The 11232-nt window shown below is 44.0% G+C and overlaps 1 long non-coding RNA gene across 1 annotated transcript; it reads right to left on the bottom strand.

The window, feature by feature from the left end:
- Window positions 1-7412: 7412 nt before the first annotated feature.
- Window positions 7413-10966, bottom strand: LOC116070774. Its single transcript, XR_004110559.1, has 2 exons — window positions 10796-10966; window positions 7413-7652 (listed from the first exon to the last, which is right to left on the bottom strand). It is a non-coding gene; the product is annotated as an uncharacterized LOC116070774 (long non-coding RNA).
- Window positions 10967-11232: the final 266 nt, after the last annotated feature.

Consider the following 11232-nt stretch of genomic DNA (forward strand, 5'->3'; position numbering starts at 1 on the left):
GAGAGAGAGAGAGAGAGAGAGAGAGAGAGAGAGAGAGAGAGAGAGAGAGAGACCAGAACAGGTTGGATCCATTAGCACTCAGGCAATGTCTTTCCTGATCTAGATATGTGACTCGACATTGGTGCAACTGACCTTTTCAAAATAGACCTTAGAGCTCCTTATGATTAGGATGCTAAGAAGGGACTTGGTTTTCTGAGAGACTTCCTCTTCTGTTCATCCACAAAGTAACCTTCTACATATTGGAGGAGAAAGGTGTGTGTGTGCTTGACCAATCAAGTAGATCATAGGCTAAGGCTAGTCCAAATATATGGGGGCTTTCTCTGAATCCTTGGGATAAAACAGTTGGACCATGGCAGCTCTTAAAAGGAAAACATTTAATAGGGGCTTGCTTACAGTTTCAGAGGTTCAGTCCATTATTGTCATGGCGGGAAGCATGGTGGTATGCAGGTAGACGAGGTGCTGGAGAAGGAGCTGAGAGTTCCTCATCCAGATCAGCATGCAAAGGAAGACAAAGCCACACTAGGCCTGTCTTGAGCATCTTAGACTTCAAAGTCCACCCCAAGAGACACACTTCCTCCAACAAGGCCACGCCTCTGAATAGTGCCACGGGCTATGAGCCTATTTGGCCATTTTCATTCAAACTACCACACAGTCCAAGTGACCTGTCTGGATTCCTGAGTTAGATCTTCAGCTGCAAAGAGGTTTAAATTATTGGGGCATGGTGGATACAAAAGAAAGTATTAATTTTTTTCCTTTTTTTCTTATTATTTATTCTTCTCTCGTGCACTACATCCCAACTGCAACCTCCCCTCCCTCTACTCCTCTCAATCCCCTCCCCACCTCCCCTCTCCCCCAGATCTACTACTGCTCCTCCATTTCCCTTTGGAAAAGAGCAGGCCTCCCAGGGATATCAACTGAGCACAACAAGATACAATAAGACTAGGTGCAAACCCTCATGTCAAAGGTTGGACTCGGCAACCCATTAGGAAAAAAAGGATCCCAAGAGTAGGCAAAAGATTCAGAGAAACCCCTAGCCTCACTGTTAGGAGTCCCACAAAAACACCAAGCTAACAGTCATAACATGTAGAAAATATTTAATCCCAAATTGGAGGTTTCTACCTCGCCTTTGATCATTCAGCTCACAAATAAAAGACACACAACCTTTATAATTATAATAAGCCTTAATCACCACTAAAGCTGGTTAGAGGTCTACCCTCTAAGCTATTAAAATTTACTTCCCCACCAATAAGGCTGAGTTATAACTTGTTATGTTCTATCTGGGAAGCTCTTGACCTTAATTGGCCAGCCACCATGGCCATGTTTTCATGATTTCTACCCCATGTCATCTCATCCTCTCTCCATCTTCCTTTCTCCTTCCTCATCGTCTCTTACCTCTGACTCCAAGCCTGGGAACAACAACAACAACAAAAGCCTCTCTTCTGCCCAGCTATAGGCTGTAGACATCTTTATTCACCAATCAGGAACAACTTGGATGGCAAGGTTATATAGTGTTACTTGGGTTTATGTGGGGATTCTCTCATCCCCAGTATTTAGGTCCAGTATTTAGCTTTACAATACACAGCAAAGGACCAAACCTCTACAATAACGCATATGCAAAGGGCCTAGTGCCGACCCATGCAGGTCTCTGCCTGTCTTTATGAGCACTGCTTAGTTGGTTCTGTATGCTGTGTTCTTGTGGTTTCCTCAACTCCTCTGGCTCCTACAATTCTTCATCCCTCTGTTCTGAGATCTATGTAATATTTGACAATGGATCCCTTTATCTGCTCTCATCAGTTGCTGGAAGAAGCCTCTTTGATGACAATTGTGCTAGCCACTGATCTGAGTATAGCAGAATATCGTTAAGAATCATTTCATTGATTTTTCTTTTTCGTCGGTTGTGTTTGGTTCTACCATAGGTCGAGAAGGCATCTTTTAAGTCTAGAATGGAATAGTAATTTGTCTCAGAAGATTGTATGAATATTGGATACAAAGGGATGAAAGGGAACCATAACTTCATGGATTAGAAGTATTGTACCAATCTCCATTTACTAGGTCCTATGTGAACTCCCAGAATACATGAGTTATAAGGGCTGGAACATTTTCTCAAGAGTCTGTGTCTTTTAAGGTCCAGAGAAATGGGTTTGAACCCCTCTATAGTTTCAAGGTCAAGCAGGCACTGTATCTGGTGGAGAAAATAGGTGAGGACATTCAAATGTACTATAATCAGCGACACAGTTTATCTCAGCCCACCGTTTACCCCATCCATTCATACCCCAGGATCTACATTAGTCTCTATTATAAGTAAACAGATTTTCTTCAGACAGTAGGATAAATCCTACCTGACAATAGGAAAAAAATACCTTTTCCTAATAGAAGGGTTAGTGTCTCTGGCACTAAAGCAGTGGGTTTGGTAAAGTAGTTTCCCAGTTGCTGGCCCGATAAGATCCTAAAGACAGCTGTGTGATTTGATGTAGGACCTGGCAGCCTGGAAAATCAAGAATGCCAGGCACATGTGTCACCTCTAAGGTTATCTGATATCAAGTTGGGTTGATATCATCGGAGCCTTTAGGGATGGCCTCAGAACCCATCAATAATTCTGCAGGAGGAGATGGAGACTCTTGGATATATGACTGCCTTGATAGTTAGGATAGGGTGCAGAGAGCGTCAAGGCATAGCTCTCTCCCAATTGGGGCATTCCTGCTTGAAATGTCCCTTTTGTCCACAGAGGAAGCATGCCCTGGAAGGATCTATCAAAATGTCCTGCCCCTCCCCCAAAGGTCACCTCTATAATAGCTAGGATTCCATGGTGTCTCTTATCTCCTTTCCTTTCCTTCTTCATTCATGTCTTGACTGTAATAGACTGATGAAGTGGTCTAAAGTCTTGCCTGGGTCATTAAGCAGCTTCTACATTAGATTCTACAGATGTCTGGTGCCAATTGGGTGGTAAAATTGTCCTCCTTCATGGATTCTGAAGTTTCCTAATGTGTTTTCATATTGTCTCTCTTACACTCTTAGAAAAGTGATGGAAGGCTCATGGGTCATTCCCCGCCCCCCGCCAAATTATAATTAGATAGTTAAGCATAATTGGAAGACTTTATTCTAACCCTGTGGAGGGCCTCTAAAACACAGTCTATGAAATGTTTGCAGTCCCTTGTCTCTCTCTGTTCCCTTTGGTCCCAGCTGTGCTTCCAGTTTGAGATGGAGATTGCTTATTGTCACGTAGGAGCAGAAGAATGAAGGACCTGCAAGTGTGTTCTGAAATAATCATTGCTAGTGTTGACTGCCTGTTCATTTACTCTCCGTTTGTCTATGGAGGTCAAGGCTTGATCCAGAATAAATGTAACATTCCGCCAAGACCTTTACTTAACTGGGCAGGGTTTTCAGTGAAACTGCCTCATTCCCTTTTAATATCTTTAAGTTCAATAAGGGAGAAAGGCTGGTGGACATAGATGGCCACAACTTTTCCTATCATTTCTTGGAGAGGGAACACCTTAGAGGTGGAGGCAATGGGGTACCTTGGGGGCCCAGAGTGGGAGGCCTCCTGGTTCTTCAGGATAAGGATGGGGTACAGGACTTCAGGGACACTAAATTTGAGGTCTCAGAATTGAGTGCAGGTACTGGAATGATGGGTTTAAGCATTGGACCCTCAGGCCCCCTTTCTAAGGGAACTGGTCTGCAGATCATAGCTGGAATAGAGCAACCTAATTGGCAGCTATCAGCCAGTTCTGGGTGGACCTGGAGAAGGAAAGCTGTATATAGGGAATTTCAGACCATATTCCTTTCTCTTTTGCAAAATAGGTCTAGTCGAAGAATGTACCATAATTAGGCTCCTTCAGGATGGCTGTTTTTAGCATCTCTAAGAGGGTATTGCCGTATCTCCTGGAGGAAGAAAGATGAGGCTTTTCTTTCTAGGATTTCCATAGTTAACTCTGTTCAGTATTTAATTAGACATCTGAGTGACAGTTTTGGAGAGATCATAGAGCTGGGTTGTCCCATCCACATTAAGATGAAAAGAGAACGATAGTGAACTCCTGGGTGGGGTCTGCCCACTCTCACCCCCATTCTCTACTAGGCTCAGAGGGCAACTCCAGCCTGCCTGTTGGGAGGCAACCAGTGGTCTAGTTGGTCCAAGGAGTGGGGTTTTTGCATTCACTTAAGCCTCAGCAATGGTTTCCCCTTGCCTTATGTCCTCCACTGTTGGGTGGTAGAGTACTCAATTGAGTCAAACCAGTTGGGAAGATTGTGTTTCTCTCCCTTCAAGCCTGCAGGAGCTTGGGTGGGCATAGTTACTCTGTAATTTTTACAAAATAAATTTGGGTATCTATGACATTGTCATTCTTTAAAACAGTGTATTTGCTATTTGATTTCCTGCATGCAGGGTTTGAGAAGGAAGTGAAAGATCATGAGAGGGGAAAGTCCCATGGTCCTTCTTGGGAGTCAGACATGACCAGATAGATTTGATGAGTATCCACCAGGACTTAGTCACCATAATGTTTAAATCCTCCTGAAGTATCAGTTCCTGTGGAACTTACCAAATATGGAGCGGTGTCTGTGGGTGGTCACCAAAGTGGTAGACATATGGCAGGAAAAGGAGGAACTGATAAAGGGGACTCGATAAGTCAAAAACATGTCACATTAGGGACTGAAAGATCATATGTAGTCATAGGTAACAGATGAGAAGTAGGGAGACCTTATTTAGACTTCTATCCCCAGCATGGGTGGAGAAATGTTCCTATTATATTCAGAGACAGAGGGAGGGTATGTCCAGACATGACAAATGAAGAGGTCTCTCCGTTGACCTAGGGTCATAACTAGTCCTCAAGATTTGGCCCCAAGACCCTTCTTAGAATCTCAGAGTCCTATCTCTTGTCTTAGCCGTATAAACTCCTGCCATGGTTCCCCATATTATAGGGGAAGGAACATCTCTCTGTTTTACTGTTTGAGATTGGGTTGCCTTGTCTTTTGGGCCCCTTCTCTATACATCCTGACTTGTAAAGAGGGATGGTGGCGGACTCAAGCATGCTTACTGTGGTTGAGGGTTTCCTTTGGCTGGCAAAGAGTGTCTGGACATGGGAAAACCAACAGTTGTTCCTGATCCCTGCCTTATGGTTCTCAGCCAATTACAGCAGCCATGAATGTCTCTTCAAATCCAAGGTCAGCCTCCACAGATGTAATAAAGGCCCAAGTGAAAGGTTGGCTGTCTAGAGGTTTGGGTTCTTTTCCATGGCAAACAAAGAACTGGACACCTAGGACAAATGGACAAGTGAGGACTCAGTATGTAGAAGTAGGTTTTTATTGAAGCAACCAGAAAGCACCCCTCAGGATGGGTGTGATCTTCATAGCCGGCTGACTGCCAAGTTATCTCTGGATGGGACATATTGAGCTCCTACGGCTTCCCCGCTTTTGAAATTCCATTCTTTCCTCCTCAGTTTCCTCCCCTCATTTTCTACTACTTCATCTTCTCTGCCCAGATGGTCCTTAGCTCAGAGATAACAAAGGCAGATGACTGTGTTTGGCTACATTCTGTGGATGACTGCATTTGGTATGTGGGGGCATTGTCTCTGCCCTTCCTACCTTTTCTCTAACTGCCTATTTCCTGAAAACTACTCACACTAACACAATTATGTGCACATATAGAGTAGGACTGATTCCTGCAGTGAACAACTACATAGTCTCATCACCCTAGTACATCCATTTAAATAAAATCTTGTTTTTCATGTGCATGTCCTCAAAGATTTTGTTATAGAATGGAAACACCAAGTCAATTCTAATAAGCATCAAGAAGATAGCAAAAGGCAACAGGAAGATATCAAGATACAAGGAAACCCAAGGCATTCTTCCCTGTAATGTTCTCTCCTCTTTGCTGACATTCTCTGACTTGACCCTCCCCCACCCTTAACCTACTCGCCTGTTAAGCATCTTTCACATCTAGGCTAACAAGTTTATAGCATCTGCATGTCCTAGTCAAGGTTCTCTAGAGTCACAGATTTTATGAAATGTCTCTATATATTAAAGGAAATTATTGGAATGACTTAAGAGTCTGCAATCCAACTAACCCAACAATAGGCATCTGTGAATAGGAAGTCCAAGAATCTAGTAGTTATTCAGTCCCACAAGGTAGGTGTTTCAGCTGGTCTTCTGCTGTATAAGCTGGAATCCTGAAAAATAGGTTCCAACAGATGGACTATAAGTAAGAGCTAACAGGTGGAGAAGAAGAAGGAGGAGGAGTAGAAGGAGGAGGAGGAGGAGAAGGAGGAGGAGAAGGAGAAGGAGGAGGAGTAGAAGGAGGAGAAGGAGGAGAAGGAGGAGGAGTAGAAGGAGGAGGAGGAGGAGTAGAAGGAGGAGTAGGAGGAGTAGAAGGAGGAGTAGAAGGAGGAGGAGGAGGAGGAGAAAAAGAAGGAGGAGGAGTAGAAGGAGGAGGAGGAGGAGTAGAAGGAGGAGTAGAAGGAGGAGGAGAAGGAGTAGAAGGAGAAGGAGGAGGAGGAGGAAAAGGAGGAGGAGGAGGAGGAGAAAAAGAAGGAGGAGGAGGAGGAAAAGGAGGAGGAGGAGAAAAAGAAGGAGGAGGAGTAGAAGGAGGAGGAGGAGTAGTAGAAGGAGTAGAAGGAGGAGGAGGAGGAAGAGGAGGAGGAAGAGGAGGAGAAAAAGATGCCTGGACCTAAGCTGTTCTTTACTTGAAACTTGCTCTGTCCCAGGTTGGCCTTGAAATCAGAGATCTGCTTGCCTCTGTCTTCTGGGATTAAAGGCATGTACCTACCACTTTACCTGGGCCTAAGCTTTTCATGGCCACTATGTTTGAAGATCTGGATCACAGGTGTGCCCTCCATTTCTGGATTGTATGGAGTTCATTCCAGATATAGTCAAGTTGACAGGTGGGACTAACCATCACACTGCATTTGCTACAGAGAAAGTGGAAGACTTATAAAAGTCATTCATGCTAAACACCAAAATTTAAGAAAAAAAAAATCTATGAGCCACAGATCCAGCTAACAAAGAAGCTTCGAATTCTGTAATTCGGACCTTGAAAAGACATATACCCCTGGGCACATTGGTGCCTGTTGGGATAGCTACAGGCCACTGAAACACCGCATGGCTGTCCTTTATGCTGTGTGTTATGTTTCCTGGCAATAACCTTCTCAAAGGAGGTTTTTCTTTTTCCAGAAGAATATAAGGAGGATTAGAGGCTATTAGAAAAATTCTGTAAAATATTTCATTTATGGTGAAAAAAGAATGAAAACCCACCGAGCCCACTTCCTCCTTGTGTCCTCAGATTTTGTGCTAACCAAGTGCCAGTGAGAGGTGCTGTGATCTCCCTCACAGCTGCTGGATGTGAGCCCCTGAGGATATTTCTCTTTGGGGGCCTTGTTCCCAAGAGTCAGGGAGATAGAGAAAAGCATTTACAAGTTGCAGGGTTAGGATGTGAGTGTCTTTTAAGTGTTCTGCTGGTTACCATTCCAAAATAAGTAAAAGTCAGAAAGTGTGGAAATGTAATCAAGTGGACATAGACTGATTGAACGGAGGGGCATACAATGTGGGACCAGCCCCTGATTTCATCAGCCACAGCAGGCATAGGGGCCGGAGCAGCTGCCGTGGGAGGCCTTCCCTTTCTTCTTTAGGAATTTCCATTCAGGCAAAAGTCAGAATTCTTGCATTTTCTGTTTAAAAATTTAAAATAAAAAGAAAAAAAAGGATATCAGATTTGAGCCAGTATGAAGCAGCATAGGAGTTTGTTAAAGGACATACCAAAGATTTATAAAGGGCCTTTATAGATCAGGATTATAGATCACAGTTTTCCTATTGTCTCTAAGGTTTTTTTGGGGGGATATCTTTGGGAATACACACACACATTGTTCCTGTAGGCAAATTTGACTTTATTAGTTATGCCTGAAGTTTCCTGACTGTCAGCTGTGGAGAGCTTTTGGGGCTGCTTCTAGAAACTTGGCAGGAATTTGACACTGGGCCCAACAAGGAAGTAGGTTTGAGGCAGGAATCTGATAATGGGCCAAGACACAGAAGTAAGCTCAGATTGGAATCTGATTTTGGGCTAGAACTAAGAAGTAGGCTTCCTGTAAGAGTTCATCTTTGGACTAGGACAGGGAAGTAGGTTCAGATATCTTAGTCATCCTGATAAGCCCCTAGAAGCGGAGAACGGGACTTTGTTTATTGCTTTGCTTGTCCCTTGACTATTTGTGTTTATTGTCTTGCTTGTTCCTTAACCTAGAACTGACCTTATAACTTTTATGTAATTAAAATGGTATAAAAGCAGACTGGGAAAAAATAAACCCACCTTAGAACTGGCTGGGGTCATGCTACAGTGTTGTCTAATTTTTTTTTTCTTTTTAATCCTTGCTCCAGCCCTGGAGAACCTGCTGACTGACTGAGCTAGCTCAGGGTCAGTCAGCCGGATAGGCAAACCAGATTTCTGGATAATCTCAGGCCTCTTTTCCTTCCTAGTCTCCTTTCTTTTCTATCTTTTTTTTTTTCATACTTTAATTTGTTCACAGTGCCCATACTTGGCCTCCTGGAAATGAGTTCATAGATCACTCGGGACACCAAGGCTGCGTGTGTATTCATGTCTCATTTGTCTCTTTAATGGATTGAGTTTACAACTGGCCAGTGTACTGGCTGGTTTTGTGTGTCAACTTGACACAGGCTGAAGTTATCACAGAGAAGGGAGCTTCAGTTGGGGAAGTGCCTCCATGAGATCCAGCTGTGGGGCATTTTCTCAATTAGTGATCAAGGGGGTAGGGCCTTGGGTGGTGCCATCCCTGGACTGGAAGTCTTGGGTTCTATAAGAGAGCAGGCTGAGCAAGCCAAGGGAAGCAAGCCAGTAAAAAACATCTCTCCATGGCCTCTGCACCAGCTCCTGCTTCCTGACCTGCCTGAGTTCCAGTCCTGACTTCCTCTGGTGACCAACAGCCATGTGGAAGTGTAAGCTCAATAAACCCTTTCCTCCCTAACTTGCTTCTTGCTCATGGTGTTTGTGCAGGAATAGAAACCCTGACTAGTTGGGCAGTGGTGGTGCACGCCTTTAATCCCAGCACTTAGGAGGCAGAGGGAGGCAGATTTCTGAGTTCGAGGCCAGCCTGGTCTACAGAGTGAGTTCCAGGACAGCCAGGGCTACACAGAGAAACCCTGTCTCGAAAAACCAAAAAAAGAAAAAAATAAGAATTAAGAAACCCTGACTAATACACCCGGTGTCTCTTCCTGTCTAGCTGTACTGCTCCTGGCTCTGAGATCAACACAGATGGAGCCATACGCTTCCCTCTCCTCCTCACCGCCTAGTTGTGTTCATTGCCTTACTGACTTCCTAGAGGACTTCAGTCTTGTCTTTTCCTTCTTACATACTTGCTGAGGCCTGGGAATCTCATTTCCATATACACTTTAAGATTCCTGGAGCCATTCTTTTATCTTTGTTTGGATTATGAAGTAGTCTTCCCAAATTTCCTCCGCTCAGCTTCCATGGCTGCAGTGTCAATGGTAATGCAGTAGTTTTAACAGAATGGTGTGTGCATGTAATCCTTGTAACCATTCTGAGCTAAGCTAATTCAAGGGTCAGGTCAGAAGCCAGAAGTTCAATGCCACAGCACATAGGTGAAAGAAGACACCATTAGTAATGAAATTTAAGATGAATCACTGTTGAAGGGTTTGTACCAAGTACAAAAAAAGGACACACTCAGATTACTAGATTAAATACAGGATAATATTCAGTTGAGTGAAATACTGAACTTCTTTGAAAATAGTACAGGAAAGCCTGGGAATTGCTACCTGAGGATGAGCTCTTCCTTTCTCTTCCTTTTCTTTCTTTCTTCTTTCCTTCCTTCTCTCCCTCCCACTCCCTCCTTTCCTTCCTTCCTTCTTCCTTCCTTCCTTCCTTCCTTCCTTCCTTCCTTCCTTCTTCCTTCCTTTCTTTTCAAAACTTCTGAATAACTTCTTGGGCATCTGATCGAAGGGGCACCACTTTATGTGTACCTGAAAACTGACTATGCAATCTTATCTTTCAATTGAGGCAACTGAGACTCAGGGTTAAGTAAATTAGAGTCCCATAGGAAGTCAGCGAATTCTCACTTAGGAACCAAAAGTTCCACATGTTTTTCACATGACAGTTTGTTGTCATCTATGCTAAAAACATAATTTTCAACTCTTTTCTCTGTCTCAACATTATAATAAAACCTAACTCTCCACTCTGCTGGACTTCTCCACAAATATGTCTTTTTATCTATTATTATTCCTGCCTGGAATGGCCTGGACTCCATCTTGATCCTTGAAAATCTCATCCAGGAAAGCCTGGGAGTAACACTATAGCTTCCAGAAAGCCATTAAGGATTCCTCTGTAGGCTTAGATTTTTCAAAACCTACTTTTATAAGGGCTCTCAAATGTTCTGACCCTGTCCCCTTCTAGCACATTCTCCAAAGGTAGGGCAGAAAAGATGGTAAATAGGACAAGGGGATGTGGACTTGTTTAGAAGTAGTTCTTTGGGGGTGTGGTTCTAATCTCTGTTTGCCAGGATACTAACAGTCCAGTTCAAAAGTGTCATTACACACAAATTAGCAGTGGTGGCACAGTCCAGATCCAGCAGAAGCCACCAGGCCTCTACTGAATTAGCATGAGTCAGCAGGAGAGACCAGAACCAGCCAGAATGCCAGGTGTTCTCTACTGTGCCTTTCTCAATGAAGTGAAGAACAGGGAAGACACAAGACCAACGTTGCACAGTGAGCCATGCGAGTACCCTATCAGTGTCTGTTGAGACTCAGTTATAGTCTCTCCAAATATCACATGACCTCCTACAGCTCTTACCTCAGCAAAACACCATGTGAATCTGCCTCTCAGGACACAGCCAGAGACTTCCGCTTCCTTCCTCTGTTTGCATTTGTCTAACAGCTCCAGGAGCAGTTTATCCACCGTTCAAGGCTCCAGGAGCAGTTTATCCACCGTTCAAGGCTCCAGGAGCAGTTAATCCACCGTTCAAGGCTCCAGGAGCAGTTTATCCACCGTTCAAGGCTCCAGGAGCAGTTTATCCACCGTTCAAGGCTCCAGGAGCAGTTTATCCACCGTTCAAGGCTCCAGGAGCAGTTTATCCACCGTTCAAGGCTCCAGGAGCAGTTTATCCACCGTTCAAGGCTCCAGGAGCAGTTTATCCACCGTTCAAGGCTCCAGGAGCAGTTTATCCACTGTTCAAGGTTGTTTCCACTTTGCACCTTTCATTCTTGGCACTTGTATATATTTTCCCAGTG

Source organism: Mastomys coucha, unplaced genomic scaffold (genome assembly GCF_008632895.1).
Source record: "Mastomys coucha isolate ucsf_1 unplaced genomic scaffold, UCSF_Mcou_1 pScaffold1, whole genome shotgun sequence".
NCBI lineage: Eukaryota > Metazoa > Chordata > Mammalia > Rodentia > Muridae > Mastomys > Mastomys coucha.